This window comes from Papaver somniferum, chromosome 8, assembly GCF_003573695.1.
Source record: "Papaver somniferum cultivar HN1 chromosome 8, ASM357369v1, whole genome shotgun sequence".
Classification (NCBI taxonomy): domain Eukaryota; kingdom Viridiplantae; phylum Streptophyta; class Magnoliopsida; order Ranunculales; family Papaveraceae; genus Papaver; species Papaver somniferum.
In genome coordinates, this window is record NC_039365.1 from 26,341 (window position 1) to 37,663 (window position 11,323).

The window sequence follows — 11,323 nt, forward strand, 5'->3', positions numbered from 1 at the left end:
AAGAACCCATATTTTGTGTAGCTAAATCCTTTTGCCACACAAAAACATTTTGCCACACCTGTGGCAACAGTCGGGGTGGCAAACAATTATTGCCACACCTTAAATTTGCTGTAGCAAAAGCTGGGTTCTTGCCACACCTATATGTGAGGCAGTAGTGTGAGGCAAAAAGGTATTTTCTATATTTTCTAATTTTTTTTATGTTTTTATTGTTTTAATTTTTAATTCTTTTGCCACACCAACTGCTGAGGCAATAATGTGAGGGACAAATATATCAAAAACTCTCTTGCCACACGAGTAAATGCAGCTAAAACCCTTACTTGCCTGTAGCAAAAACAGGTTCACAGATTTATAACCATTGTAATATTGTACTGAAATTTACAGTGACACTAAAGCCGTATATAAGTATTGAATTAAAACAAGAAAATTTAATTTCATTAAGAAACAATATATTTGTTACAGAGTATAGTGAATCCCACTTCACCATAAGGAAAGAAACAAACTATTTTACACAATCTCCGATTTTAGTATCAACCTTAATCGAAATTAACAAAACCTTATAGATCAACTAGATTTATTCTACACAGACGTACGTTCCTAAGCCAAGCGCACCTGCCAAATAAATCAAAACAAACATCACCAAGCAAAAGAACAGCAATCAATGTACAGAATCATATCTAACGGAAGCTTGTAGGGGTTAATTGATTGATCATAAGAAATTGGATAATATGGGCTTATTTCATTTACTGACGACAAAAGATTTGAAGATTTAAGGATTATAAGAATGTCCTCAAGTTAGAATACTTATTCTGTCTCTAACATCATAAGGAAATCTTATTTTTCATCAAGAAATTAAACCAATGGAATTCTTGAGTCTAAGAGAAATATCATACTAACATGCATATGATTATGCCTACTTATAGTTGTCTCACATTTTTTCTTAAGAGATTTTCAGATTTTTATGAATTAAAAATCAAGGAAGAGATACTTACAGCCGGTTTGAGGTTCCTTGAGCTGCCTCCCAGGCATGTAAAGTGGCTTCCTAGGTCCAAAGAGTTCCTCCTCAGGTCTGCTGGGCACTCCCTGCATCTAGATAGTTGCTCCGAATGTCTGTAATGATGCTCCCCAATTCTTAAAAAGTGATCAGAAGAACCTGAGAGATCCCCTGGTCATGTCAATCCATCTGGCATGTACAATCTGACACTCAATAATTTGGTTTTGACGTAATACTCCTCCATTATCTTGAGCATATACAAATTTCGCCACTTACAGTGATAAGCGATATAAAATTAAATGATATAATTCATACAAAAAATTACGGCTATTTAAGGGAGAAAAAACTGGTTTGTAGCACACTATCCATTTTTGACAAGGAATTGGGTGCAGCTAAGCCAGATACATGATCAAGAGGTGCTAAACATGCAAACAAAATAACGGCCATTTAAATACTGTTATAGATAGAAAGCGCTTTAAGGGTATAAATAGAGTTGCAAAGATTTACAAGGGTAATTTCCCTAGCTCATATCTCTTGATGATGATATATGATTTGAGGTTCATGTGTCCCAATCTAACTCCTCTCTACTAGCTGTACACAGTCCAATGTGAGAAATATCTCGAACATAAATAGTCAAATCCAACCAAATAATGAGTTGCAGAATAAAAGGTAACCATAAAGACCAACATATGCATGTACGTACCATTTCAGACATAAGTGTATTACCAAAACTTAAACACATACATACTCTTGATAGAGTTTCTTGATATCAGATGTATGAACTTACTCGTTGCTCTCAACCATCCAAATGTTTCACAATATCCCCAGCTTCCATTCCAATTTGGTTAACGCCTTGGGTCATCAAGATTATCTTCATGTGCGTTTTTGGGTTTTTGGTGTTTCTGTTGGCATTTAGCTTTCTTGCTCTTAAACATTCCTTAAGCAATAGAGAGTGTCGTTGTTCTATAACATTCATCTATAGAATTCAGTTCATAAGTTACACTAACAAATCAAATGGCAAATAAAAAACAAAGATGATATAAAGTTCTGCTGAGTATGTTCACCATAACCAATCCTTAGCCTCATCAGCCAGCAAAATTTCCAAATTCCAAAGCTTGGGCCAGTTGAAAAGGCGAGATTGTTTACGCAACACCCGATGACATCAGAATGTCGTGCTTGATTGTCTCCACTAGGTTTGCCATCCAAATCAACTTTTACCTTAGGTTGTTTGTTTCTCACGAAAGATGCAAGAGTGGCATCACCTCGAACTTTTCTCTTTATAAGGACGGCAGCTGCTTAGAGAGAAATATCAACATTTTGCACACAACTGAAAATACATCTAAACTCAACAATATTAAACAAGACTTTAACATTTTACCAGTAAAGATACATCTTAACTCAACAATATTAAACAAGATTTTACCAGTATCTGCGAAATTGGAATGCTGAACTTGCTCTCCACTTTGTTTATTTACCATCATGTTAGCTCAGTGATAGTGGCAAGAAAGCTAGACAACTGCCAAACAGGATATGCTTGATATGAGGGGTAACAATAGTTCTTGTATGCCTAGATATGATGGGTAATGATCATTCATATATCACTACATTCCTCAAACTAACCTGATGCTTTGCATAAGTAGATAAAAGCAAACAAGTTAATTTGGCACAACAACATATTCTTATGGATGTGGAACAATAAACAAAACCAGAATACAAAAAATAAATTCTCAAAAAAAAAAACTAAAAAATAAGTGAATCTAAATCTAAAGGAAGGATTATTAACAGTTCATAGTTAAACCAGATTTATGCAGTCCTAAACAATTTGTTTTTCGTCATTTTTATTATAGTTTAAATTCAAGGTAGCATCTCCTGTTTTTTGCTTGAAGTACCATAGTAATGAAATAAAGTTGGTTCAATACATGTCCAATGATTAGGACTAAGTATCTACCACCACAAAATGCCTACCGTACAAGTGAACATTAGAACCAAACCCAAATCTCAACAAAACAATAATTAGATTCGATAGCCCTAACAATTGAATATGAGAACCACATACAAAACAGTTTTACCTAAACAAAAGAAGGCTAAGAAAAAATAATTTAAAAAAATAGGGACTGGAAACTTACTCTTCTTCAAATTGAATCTTCAAAAACGAAAGAAAACAACTTACAAAAAAAAATAATGAAGAACATTAGAAACCCAACTTAAATTAAACTCGTATTAGAATTGAAACTTCAGAGAGAGAGGTGAGAAAATGACCTGCTATAAGTCACCAAAACCCAAAAATTGATCGAACTGACGTGTAGATCTCTGGATTAGGAACAAAATTCAGAGAATTGTTTATGATGATCGAGTGATATTACTGATAAGAGCGAAATAGTAAATTAGGGTTTATACCTTTTGATGGATGAGTTTGATGTATGAGATAGGAAATTAGGGATTTCGAGTCTTTATGTGTGTGATTCAAAATTGTATAAGTTCAAGCGAATGATTATTTCGAGAAGAAGATGTGAGTCATTTTCTAGGGTTTTGAGAGATTTTATTTGATAAGATGAAAGTCGTTACCTAAAACTGAAAGTGTTCTATTTGATAAGATGCGAAAACTTTGGGTGTTTGGCGAGCTTTAGTGGGAAATCTAGTTTTCGCAAATCTTTTATGAGGGAATTTGGTTTTCGCAAATATTTTAGGAGGGAATTTGGTTTCACGAAAATTTTAGGGAGATATTTGGAGTTAGATTTTTGGTTGAGAAAACCAAACTTTTAAGATTCAAGTTGCAGAGAAGAGATGACGGTCTGGGCAGAGTAACAAAACACGTATGCGGGTTCTTCTCAATAAGGAGCACGTGATCCACGTGAGTTTGCAACTCTTTTTCTAATAAACAAATGAGAAAAAAAGAATTTAGGAAATTCATAATTATGAATGTATTTTTTACTTCTTGTCGCATCTCTGTGGCAATAATCTCATTTATTGCCTCGACGACGAGTGACATGAGGCAAACGTTAGTCTTTTGCCTCAACTGTCTGTAGGTGTGGTAAAAGATCCTAGTTAGTGCCACACTTATTATGCAGTGAGTCTAAAACCTATCTATTGCCTCACTAATTGTAGATGTGCGGCAAAATGGTGAGGCAATAGACTCATCTTCTTGTAGTGATCGGTGGCAGATTCAAGGAGTTGTATTGTTATGATTGTAAAGCTGGTACAAGTGGAGACGAATTCATGGCTATGCTAAAGAGAAGATTGGTAAGGGAACAAGGTATGGATCCAAAACTTGGATTGTATTTATTTAATGATACGGATGGGGATGCTCGTTTTGCAAAGATATGTATCATTTTAATTTTGAAATGAATCAAAGGTCGAAGAAGATGTAAGGTGACGTATTTAGAGGTTAGTCAAATATCTATGGACTTTTAAATCCTTCAACTGACACATTTGAGTTAGTTGTCGTTATCCGCTTTTCTCAAAAAATGGGATGGAAAATGTCAAACTCTTCCGATTTATATTAACAATTCCAAAAAACTACAATTTTTTTAAGGGAAAATTCAAAAACAGTCACACTATTAAGACCCGGCTTGCAAATCAGTCACACTGCTACAAACCATTAACAAACCAGTCATACTTCCGTTAAATGCAGGGCTACGTCACTGGGTCCCACCATTCCAGAGTGAAATGCATTGTAAATTGACGAGTTTGTCCTTAACCTGACCATAGAAAATCTAACACCGTACATCTTATAAGTATTCATCTCTAGGAATACTTATATGGCCAAGATTAATATTCAGGAGTATATCCTTAACCTAATGATATTACATCCTCGACCATACATCTTACAATCGATGCATCTCGAGATGATACAGACGAACAGGATCAGAAGTAGGAAGACTCAATCTATAACATTTTAGGGTTAAGGCAAAGGGGAAGATCAGTTTCATTTCTTCTCATCCATCTCTCTCTCTAAACTCTCTGCAGAAATGTATATTCGCTAAAAAACTCGAGTTTTAATGTATTTTTTTACTGCGCAAACAGATCATGAATAGATTATGCTGGTAGTATGTCCGGTTTTTATCCATCTTCAATGCTAATTCGTGAAGATTTTCAAGCAAAGAAGGTAACTGGTTGTTAAACGTCAGTGGTTTTCTTACAAGATTTCGTCACTATGTACGAGAACATTCATAGGTTGGTAATCACAACCATAAATGGGAAATTTCATATTAGATTTCAGTACCCCAAATTAGTCGATTTCAGTTTTTTTTTATAAACCATAATTTCTGAAAATTGGGTATTTTACAAACCAATTTAGGAAACCCTAATTTATGAAAATTGGGTATGTTATCTATTGCTAGTTTATGGTGTATTGAATTTGATTATGTGTATGTGCAGAAAATATGTGAAGAACCCAGTTAGAAACTTTAGGGTTGAAGAATGTGATACAAATAAGGTTAGGTTTTCTGATTATATAAGTGTGAATTTTGGTGGGTTGAGTGGTTTTAGTGATGTTGTTCATGCTGCACATCAGTTACCACCTATTAAGAATGTTAGTCTCACTTGGTTCAGTCACACAGACCCTTTCTATATTGGTAATAATGAAGAATTCTTTGAGATGTGGGACAAAGGAGTGGTTGAACATGATGGTTATATTCATATTTACATGAATGCTACCAACAGGAAAGTCCCTCTTAGTGATGAATGTCGTTCATCTTCTTGTATGTCAGTTTGAAAGTGTCTTTTTTTAACACCTGAGAAGTTGCAGAGTACATCAAGGATGCACATTGAAAGAGGTGCAACACCAGTCAGTATTGACCCATCCCATTTTTAACAACTAAGAAGAATATTATATATAGTAAATAACCTGAGTTACTAAGAAGAAGTCCTCAGATGATGAAGAAGTCAATTATTGCAGTCACTGGTAGTTTGGCTACTGTCAATGGTAAGAATATTTTTGTTAATGTGGATGATGATGAGGTTGTGGATGAAGAAATATCAGTGGAATCAAGACAGTCTGAGTTGGAGTATGAAAACGTACAACTCACAAATATTAAAGAAGATATTTTTCATTCCATTGATGACTGTAAAAGTCCAGTTGCTAATGATGCAGAAATAGGTATTGAAGTGTATACTGAATTTGCGAACAACTATTTTGGATGATTAGCTAAAAAAGTTGGCCACTTTGTTAAAAAGCCCTAAAAAATTAACTCTACTAGCTAACTTGTTAGCTTCCTCATTCAAGTATACTTAATTTGTGAACAACTATTTTGGGGGATTAGTTAAAAAATTTGGCCACTTTGTTAAAAAACCCTTAAAAATTAACTCTACTAGCTAACTTGTTGGCTTCCTCATTCAAGTCCACGTATACACTCCCATCTGGGACGGGTGAAGAATATCAAATATTTTCGGCTGAATTTATTTTTACAAAACTGCCCAGTACCAAACTACCGTAATTTTGGGAACATTAGGACGAGTGCGAATTTGTACACATTCCTTAACAAGTGTATATTTCACATTTCGATCTCTACCCTTGATTTAATTTAGGAGTTATGTAGCGAGAGTCGTGATTCTAAACATGAAGGGTAATGGGGTCATCAGTTAAATAATCAACAAATCAGTAGAACATGTGAAATGTACACTTGTTAGAGGAGTGTGGACAAATTTGGACTCCATTAGGACCTATACGAATGACTGCCACAACCTTTCAATTTGTTCCACGTGGGGCTAAAACATCGTAAGGAAAGGAAGTTTCCCAAATTCCCAATCCTTTCGAAACCCTCTCGCTAAGTGTGTCTGCCTCTCTCTTTTCCTCCTCCAAGGATATGAATTGCAGTAGAAAACCCTAATCTTCCAAATTTAAGAAACCAGAAGCTTAATTTTCACTAGTTATTTGTAAAAAAACGATAACATCACTTCATTTCTAGTCTTCAGTTGCGAGCATAAAATCATTTTTCTTTGTTTCGTTTTTCTCTGTTCTAAATTATAAGAAGGAGAAGAAGAACCAACTGGCAACAGAAATGTCAAGCATTCCAGAGGAGCTCCACCATGAAGTCCTAGTAAGACTACCGGCGAAATCATTACTTGTATGCAAGTCTGTTTGCAGAAATTGGTCCGCCCTAATTTTTGACCCGGATTTTGTTAAACTACATCTTAATCTTGAAATTCATGAGAAAAACAATCCTACTACTCTCATGTTAAATAGTCCAGTCGGGATTAGCATGGGTCATGTACTTTATTCCACAAGTTATACTCCCTCCGTCCCAGACTAGATGAGCTAATTGTAATTTTCACAGCTTTTAAGGCAATGAGTAAAAGGGAAGTATGTTTAAGTTTTTTGTTACTATTATACCCTTATGTATAATAATTAGTAAAACTTAGAAATGATTTATCTCTTAAACTATACCATGGTTTTTTGTAAACTTTACACCGTTGAAAAGCATTTCAAAACACCTATGCAACGAATATAAACATGACTATCAAATTATACATATTTATTATAGTAACGATAATCAATTAAAAGGATAGTTTTAGAAATACCCCCTTAATTAGTGAAATAGCTCATCTATTTTGGGACAAAATTTAATACCAACTAGCTCATCTAATTTGGGATGGAGGGAGTAGTTCATTAGCGTTTACTGAAAATGTTGCTTTTGAAATGGAAGATTAGCCATTTAAATCTTTAGGTTATTCTGCTTAATTGCTAGATTCATGTATGTTTGTATATGGTTGTTCAATGATCATGGGTATCTTTTTTGTCTTTGGAATCCAGCCACAAGAGAATATAAAAAAATACCCAAATCACCTATTGAATTGGGTAGATTCTTCGACATGTGTGCTTTTGGTTATGATTACAAGGCTGGTGATTACAAGATGGCAATAGGGAAGTTTTCAATGGAAGGTGTCAAAGCTGGTGGGAGGAGGAGGAAGGATGGTACTCTAATCCAAGTCTATATATTCGGGTATATTGTACCTTATTTGTTTCCTAATCATATGAAAAATATGGAGTGCTTGTTAATGGAAATCTTCATTCGTTATCAATACATTAACCCAAATTTGTGTTAGTCTCTTGGGATATCAGTGCTGAAAGCTTTAAAGAAATGAAACTACCAATAGAACTTTTGGGCAAGGTTCATTATCTGACTACTCTGGAAATCTTGAAAGGGTGCCTTTGCACACTTGCCAGCTCGTATGTTGATGGTGTTAGGATTCATTTTGAAGTATGGAAGATGCTGGATTATGGAGTTCTAGAATCTTGGACTAGACACTGTATCATCACCCATAAGAGCATTATCGCTATCAGTGACAATAAATGTTTGACTCTATGGTGGTCTTTTGAGATCCGATAATCTAATTTTGTATAACCCGGAACATGGAAGTTCTAGGAATTTTAATTTGCACGAAAATTTCTTCCGGGACAGCATGAATTGTCTTGAAAGCTTAGTTTCTCTCAAGTGTGGTACTTATGTTGGGGGAGAAGGGCGAATAGAAGAATTAAGAGAGACCCGAAGACGAAGAAGAAGAATCTTTAGAAGGAAGAAAATTGTTGAATTTGAATATGTCATTGGTTCTTGTTATTATTACTATGCTATTGCAGTTTCTTTCCTCAGGTTTTGGTACTAATTTCTATGTGTATATGATAATACCACGTCTTATCGGCTATGTCAACGGTGTTGACCCGATACATTACCTGAGCATTTGTGGTCTTCTGAGTCCATTATTCGGGTCAAGTTTAGCAAAATTATGGAAACCGCCTTGGCTAGTGACGGCGCAATGTGAGAATATGAATTTCATGGAGAACTCGATATTTATTATTAGATTTATTAAGAATTTATTATTAATTAAAGTAAGTATTTTATTATTATTAAGATTTCTCATAGGATCTGTTTTAGGGTTTGTTTTCTTCTTTTCCAAGTATTATAGCCTATAAATAGGCATGTTTCTATTCTATAATGATAAGAATAAAAATATTAAGAAAAGTTACCGGTGGGTTTATTGGTTCCTAGAATTATGACCTTTTGAGCTTGTTTTTGTTGGCCGTGAATAAGAAACAAATCGTTTCTTATCAGTATATGAATTTATGAATGAAATATTTATGTTCTGTCATCGAGATTTAGTACTAATTACTATGTATATATGATGAATTCCTGAATGAAATATTTATATTTCTGTCCTCGGGTTTTAGTACTAATTACTATGTGTATATGATGAATTCCTGAATGAAATATTTATTTGTCTACAATCTAGTGTAATATCAATCACTTTTTATATCCTCCTCTACTGTTGCTACTAAACTGCAAACAGATTCCTGTTGATAAATAACCCAGTATATGTTATGCTTAAGATTGGATAATTGATGATTTCAAGTTGCTGAGTGTGGTAAACTTTCTCTACAAGTAACATGTTTCGTTCATTTCGTCCTACTTCAGAGCTTAATAAAAGAATTATTAGTAGTTTCACTAGAACTATGTGACAGAGCTATATAGTAGAATCGTAGTACGTCAGTTATCGTAACTCACTGTTTTGATTAGTTTTTGTTTTACACTGAAGTCTGATATGGAGTTGTAAGAATTGTGGTGGCCTTTCAATTTTATATGGAGGAGGAACTGGGAGATAAAGCTTTACAAGAAGCATTTCAGGTTTGCTGGTTGTCATTGGTCATGGAAATATCAAGAATTTTATATAATTTTGGACTTATGCATCTATTTTCTGACTGCATGTCAGTGAGATCCCTGTTCCTGCGGCAAGCAACATGCTTCACCAACCTCCCTACTGGTGAACTATGCAGTAGGCTTGTCACTGAGTGCCTATGAGATCATTTCCCGAAACTCAGTAGCAAAGAGACCGTGGTACATCCGGTAGTGAACATCTGGTGAACTATGTGATGGAAATCTATCATACGATTCATGCGTCTATTATCGTAGTTCATTGTTATGAGTAGTTTTCTTCCCACTGAAGTATGGTATGGAGTGGCAACACTTTTGAGAACATATGAAATTAAAATTTACTAGTTTCTAACCTTTGTGTACTACCTTGATTCCCGTGGCTCAATATGGAAGCAGATATAGGATGCTGAATGTTTGCTCGAACGATTTGGGATGGAAAAGCTTTCTTGGAAGCTTTGCTCGAATGTTTGCTAGAATAATCAGAACCTTTGTAATATAACTTTCTTGGTAGCTGTTATGATCACTTTATGGAACATCTACGTTCTTCCATATTTAACCTTTGTTACCTTAAATGGTTTGTGGGATCTGGAAGCTGGAAAAGCTTCTCATTATTCTAGCTTCTGTTTATTTGTTTTTCGAATTCGTCACCTTCTTAAGGCATCATACCTTAGTGAATCGGGTTTTCAACAATCATAGGTATGAAATAAAGAGTCCTGGTGTTGATCGAGACTCATTTTTGCGACTTCAAGACTTGATGTTGAGTATATCTACTCCCAGTTATATAAGATTTTCACCGTTCCAGCATGCCTCCATGAGTCGCCTAGGCTCTAAAATTTTACTTCGTACAATTTCGCTTGTTTAAAGTGGAGTGCTTACATTTGCGGCTTTGGAGTAGTTGTTTCTTGTTTTCTTCTTCTGGTTAAATTTAAATGCCTTGGGCTAATTGTTTCAACCTAAATGCACTTGTGACTGCGAAATTATAATTTGCAAGCAATTCATGATATTAAGGTATTCGATTCATCCGAAGAATGAACAAAACTGATCAGCTTATATGGTCTAACTTGTTAAATCCACTGGGATTATTAGGCCAGATAAGTGTATAAAATCTCTTCTCAGAAGGAGAAGAGAAACTAACCTTAATTTGCTGCAATCAAGGCGAAGATATTATCCCAAAAGGAAGAAGATGAACAGATGCTTTTAGCTGCAGATGCACATATGGGTACCTAAGATGTAAATTTCCAGATGGAAGATATGTTTTTCAAGAGAAGAGCCGATGGGAGAAGCACATGATGGTTGCAAGGGTTATTGGTACCATTGAAAGCCCAAAATACATCATTGCTCAGTGTGCTAGGCCATATGGCATAGGCCTGTTTTGAAATTTTCTCACACATTGGTGCTTAGCAACTAGCAGGAAGACTCTCCGGGTATAGCTATGTCATCTCATCCTTGCTGACCAAAGAATTGACCATCAACCAACCAAGGAGGCTGCTCTTGGTAACATTCCGGCAATTGCATTCTTTGAAATCCAAGCTCAATCGCTTCTTTGGGTAACCCGCGATACAAGATCGGAGCATGCTACTGTTGGTTGAACATAGGTTGCTGAAGTCAAAGCTAGTCAAGTAGGCAGTAGTCAACGCCCATAAAGTTCTTCTAGCCATCTTTCTTAGCTTGAGACCCGAATAACGTA

General features: G+C 35.2%; 1 long non-coding RNA gene across 5 annotated transcripts; it reads right to left on the minus strand.

Moving 5' to 3' along the window:
• Positions 1-403: 403 nt before the first annotated feature.
• LOC113302269 lies at positions 404-3,767 on the minus strand. Of its 5 annotated transcripts, XR_003336723.1 has the most exons (5): positions 3,389-3,767; positions 2,415-3,301; positions 2,056-2,283; positions 990-1,967; positions 404-609 (listed from the first exon to the last, which is right to left on the minus strand). It is a non-coding gene; the product is annotated as an uncharacterized LOC113302269 (long non-coding RNA). The 5 variants fall into 5 exon arrangements; XR_003336721.1 differs by having other exon boundaries at positions 990-2,283; XR_003336722.1 differs by having other exon boundaries at positions 2,056-3,301.
• Between the last annotated feature and the right edge of the window lie 7,556 nt (positions 3,768-11,323).